We start from the raw sequence: 5353 nt of genomic DNA on the forward strand, positions 1-5353 counted from the left end.
GGCTCTGGGGCTGGCCGCCGGCTCCCCGCTCACGTGCGGAGGCTGCTCACGGCGGGCGCGGCCCCGGGTCCAGCAGCGGCGGCTCCCTGCCGGCTCCTCTCATCCCACCGCCCGCCGCCGCCGCCGCCGCCGGCTCCAATGAGAGCGAGAGGAGGAGCTGCCGCCGCCCGCCCCGCTCCGCCCGCCCCTCGTGGCCCCGTTCGCCGCGGGTGCGGGGTCAGCCTGGGGCGTGCGGGCTGCGCAGCGGCTGTGCCGGGCGTGGCGGTGTTTGCTAGGGGAGGGTCACCTGGGCTCCCACAGTGCGAGCGAGCCTAGGCACCGCTGGCAGCGCTTGAACACTCGCCGGCGCTGCCGCCTAGCCCCCGGTCCGCGGCGGGGCCGAGCCAGGCGGCTTGCCAATGACGGCGGGCGGCGGCGGGCTTTTCTGAATGGAGACTTCAGGGCTGTGACAATCGGGGAACACTCCCCCCCCACACACACTCACACACACCCTGGGGGGGGGACTTTTACATCCCATGAAAACACGCGGCAAAATCCTGCCTTTTGAGAGGGGCTTTCAAACGGCTCCGCGCGGATGCTAATACTTCTCGCTTGCCGGTCCTGCAAACACCTCCCACCTCCACTGGGACTGGCCACGGTAGTCAAGCGACGTGCACGCAGGAGCGGGAGCTATTTTATAGCTGGGTGGATGTGTCCGGTTCTCTTTGTGCCTTCCGTGTGGCAAACATTAACTGTTTGGAGAGACATTCATTCTGCCCTCCTGTCTGCTGGGCGGGGGGAGAGAAATGCTTTATGCCATTGGCCCTGGTCCTGAGGATGCCTTTGAAAATCTAGGGAGCACCTCATTTTATTTTAGTTTCTTTAGAAGGGCACACTCCTACTGTTCTTGTCAACTGCTGGAAATGGCCCACCTTGATTATCACTACAAAAGATTCTCTTCCTCCTCTTCCCCCCTCCCCCCGTTGGTAATAGCTCACCTTTCCTGATCACTCTGGTTACAGTCTGTATGGTAACACCCATTGTTTCATGTTCTGTGTATGTAAAATCTCCCCACTGTATTTTCCACTGTATACGTCCGATGAAGTGAGCTGTAGCTCACGAAAGCTTATGCTCCAAAAATTTGTTAGTCTCTAAGGTGCCACAAGTCCTCCTTTTCTTTTTACACGAAAGAAGCAATTAGTCAGCATCTATACTGCTTCAACATGTCCTATCACAATGGAGGAAAGAAATGAGACAGAGAAAAGGAACCTCACAAATAATGTAGTGTTTAAGTATAATTTAGATGACGGGTCTCACTGGCATACTTCTGGTAACTCTGTTAGGCCCTGATCCTGTAAAGACTGAGGAAGGTGTGTAGGATTTTGCACTGTGAGTAGTTTGGTTGAAGTCAATAGGACTACTCAGTGCATAAAGCCAAATGATAAGTCTTTGCCGGTTCTGGGCCTTGTATAGTACTTCGGTATGTCTATTTGAGTCTTCTGTAGAACTCATACTCGTCCATTTAGTCTTTATATTATAGATGTGGTATATCTGTCTAACTGGGTGCTTTATAATGGCACTGTGTTTTCTGAAAGCTGCTTCCTTTCCTCATTCATATTTATAGTATCTTGTAAGAGATTTCTGCTTTTGTAGGATTTATTTAAAAAAAATTAAATGTAGTAACTGAAATCTTCTTTGTGAATAATCAGCTTGAGGGAACATCCATCTAAATAAATAAGATTGGGTAGGTGCATTTCACTTTCATTATATTATCCTGCCTTTCAGTTTTCCACTGTCACAAGCAAGAGTCCAGTTTGGTCACCCCACATGTCACCCAGCTCTCTCCAAAATGTCAGATTTATTGTTTTGCATGTACAAACATTGGGGCTGATTTGTACTCCATCATGCAAAATTTCCATTGGGGGAAGGAGTGTGGGATTAAGCATGGGATTAAGACCTCTGTTATATGATTCACTTTTTTTTTCCCTGTGAATTTTAGAGCAGCAAAGAGAGAAAATAGTAGGTGTGTGCTGTATAGAGGTAAATTGGGCTGAGCCAGTCTGCCTTTCTCTTGTCTAGGGCATGATTTTGAACTCATTTCTTTAATGGGGTTCTGATACATAACTCATTTGTGGACTAGCCCTGGCTGCATGTTCCGGGAAGCAAGCCACACCTGGATTATTTTCCCCTTTAAATATATGCAGCCTTATTACTGAGGGGGATAGACTGAGAACTTGGTTCTTCAAGGGACTGGCCATATTTACAAATGAAATTGTGTTTGTGGTGGTGATTGCCTTAGAAATACATACAAAATAATAATGAGGATGCTTGGTTTGTCATGGCAAATTATATGAAGCAGAAAAAGCAATCATTTTAATAGTAGACAGTGCTAAGAATCACAGATCACATTATTTTAATTAAAATTGCTTTCAATTTGCAAACAAAAAGTGTTCAAAGCCCATTAAATAACATTTAGCCACTGTCTGAAAACAATTTAAAACCTCTTTCCCAATCCCTGCTAGTTCAGGCCCCACCTTCAGCTCCACTTTCCTGATTCAGCCTTGGCAAAGCCAGCAGCTTTTTAATGTCAGCTATATACATACTCCATGATTTTTTCCTAAAAGCAGGATTCATGATCTCTTTCTGCTCCTCCAGTCACAGACAACTAGCCCTAATCATGAATTGTCTTGCTCCCTTTTAAACTCTGGACTTTGTGCAGGGTGTAACTTGTCAGCTTTGAAAATTCTGAGCTTAAGTTATGACAGAGCATGTGTAAAAATAGAAATGACAGCATGAAATCATGGGATCCATGGGTCTCGTGATAGCCATGATGAAAATGCAGCCTTAATAATAGTACAAATGTTGGTGTAGCTAGTATAGAACAGGTGTAAGTCAGAGAGCAAAACAGTCCATGTTATGCTGGGCACTGTCCAAGTGCTGGATTCTGGGATGCACTTGGGGGTTTCTTATCCCACTGAATAGTTTTTTACTATCAAACACCTGGGAATGAGTAAGAGGAAGCTCCCTGGGGAGGCCTTCTGGATTTCCAGAAAATGAGAGAGAGCAAGAAAACTAATAAGTGGAATTGGACAAAGATCACCTCTCAACACACACAATTTTGCAATTCTTCCTTACAAAATGAAATAGATCCACAGATATGCAGCTGGTCTAATGTTTGACCTGGTAATGCCTAAATGATTAATCTTGTCAAACAGGGAATAATTTGTAACTGTTCTATAATGCTTCTTCTGTAGGTCTCCCCATCATTTACAAAGGAATGAAGTTATCATAATCATCTTCATTTTGCAGATGGGGAAGACTGGGGCAAAAAGACTAGAAGTTACTTCCCCGGGTGTTACAGCAGGTCTGGGATCAGAACACACACTCCTAACTCTCAGTCCAATGCCCTATTTACTACAGCATATAAAGCCTCACCAGAAAGCAGATCCAATACAGTTACAATACAGATCATCTCATTAACTCTTTAGCCAATCCCATTCTCAAATTTTCAGGCTGTTTTAAAGCTACAGGAAATATATTTTAGAAGAGATAGATCCATCTTCATTACACTGCTCTCTTTCCTATTAATTTATTTGTTGGCCAAACCCTGCTTGTCTTACTCGTGTGCACGTAATTGGGAATACAGTGGAAAGACTTCACCCTGAATGTTATAGTTGCAGGAAGGGAGAAACCACAACCCATTATTTGGAGCTCCGGAAATGAATTTGCGTGTGGTGGTGTTGCAATGATTATTAATTGAATTCCACTGAAAACAGCTAGGGATTACAACATCCTGAATGTGAACTCAGAGGACAAAGACATGCACAGCTGAGTTTTTAGTGAGATGGAAACAGTTGAAGATAAGATGAAAGCTCTCTGAGCCTCAATTATAAACACAGTCCCTGAAATTCACCAGTGTTTCATGGATCATTTCTGCAGCAGTGTTTTTTATAGATTTGTTGTCAGTTATGCATCACTTGGATGTGCTGGCAGAATCCACTGACTATAAATTTGCAGAAAACCCAACATCTCATGTACATGTAAAGAAAGTTACAGAGTTCCAGCCAACTAGCATGTAAGCAACGTTTAATGATTGTAATGTCAGCAGGTGAGTGGGTTTAATACAATTTCAAATCCCCTTTTAATATTCTTGGTGGTTTGAAGTATGTTTCAGAATCTCAAAGTGTTGTGTGTTTGGTTCTGCAGCTGAGGAAGCTGAGGTTGCAACAGTGAAGTCACTGTATGACCTTTGGCATGCTGGGAAATATAAGCCAAGACTCCTGACTCCCAGACCTCTGCTTTAGACACAAAGCAATAATGGTTATCCCCAAAACTGAATGGGATTCTGTAATTCTCATTTGGGGACTGGGAGAGGAAGAGAGGCATGTTTTAAAACCGACCTCCCCATTTGTTCATTCTCCTGCACTCTGCTTTCCCTCTTCCTCACCCTCTTCCCTTCCCTTTCTCCTTCCCCTTCATTTTCCTCCCAGCAGTCTTCTAGTTTTGCAGACTCTCACACATTCTATCTCCCCATTTCAGAAACACTGGATAAGCCAGGAGTGAGAAGAGACACAGTTAAGAGATTGTTGTCAGTGTTTCCATTTCAGGAATCAGACAAACCTCGTTTCTGAAGCCTGCTCTGAATTCTGAAAATCCAGGGGACTCTGGTTATAACAAAGTAGTCATAGTATTCTGTGCAGCCGGTCCACAGTATTCTTTAAAAACGATTACCCTGTCTTCAGCTTCTTAACTAGGATTGTTACAGCCATCTCTTAGCATTTGTTTTCTTCCTTGTTCTCTTAGCCATTCTTTAGCCTTAAAGGCAGATAAAAGCCCAGTGATTATTCACTGTGTCTATATATAACTACAACACATATCAATAGAGCAAGGGAGAAACTTAAGGACAGAGGAAACTTTTTGTCTATTCACTACCACTGGAAAGTAAAACAGTGTTTTTAAGCAGCTATATACATGTTGCTAATGCATAACATTACACTAATGTACATTTTTGTAAGTAAAAGGTACAATTTAAGGGCTTGCTCCTGCATAACTGTAATCCCGAATCATGTAAACAAGTCCCATTTTACGGGTTTGCAGAATCAGGTCTTAATTTTTAAATAATAATCTGTGTAAAGTGGGCACATTTAAAGAACATTCAGAAGTCAGGATATGCAAAACTAGTAATCCGAAATACTCAAGGTAGTGACAAGGCTGAGAAAAAAATTTGGTGCCAGCCCTATTCACTTAAATGACCACATCCTTGCACAGGGGCTTCTGGGCCCCTATGTTCAAGGTGTGTAGGTGAAGATAGCTCAGCCCCCAAATGTTGGTTTGGTAAAAAACAAGCCAGTGAAGTATGGCCTAGATGTTGTTG

The sequence above is a fragment of the Natator depressus genome, chromosome 3 (assembly GCF_965152275.1).
Source record: "Natator depressus isolate rNatDep1 chromosome 3, rNatDep2.hap1, whole genome shotgun sequence".
In the NCBI taxonomy this organism is placed as follows: Eukaryota; Metazoa; Chordata; order Testudines; family Cheloniidae; genus Natator; species Natator depressus.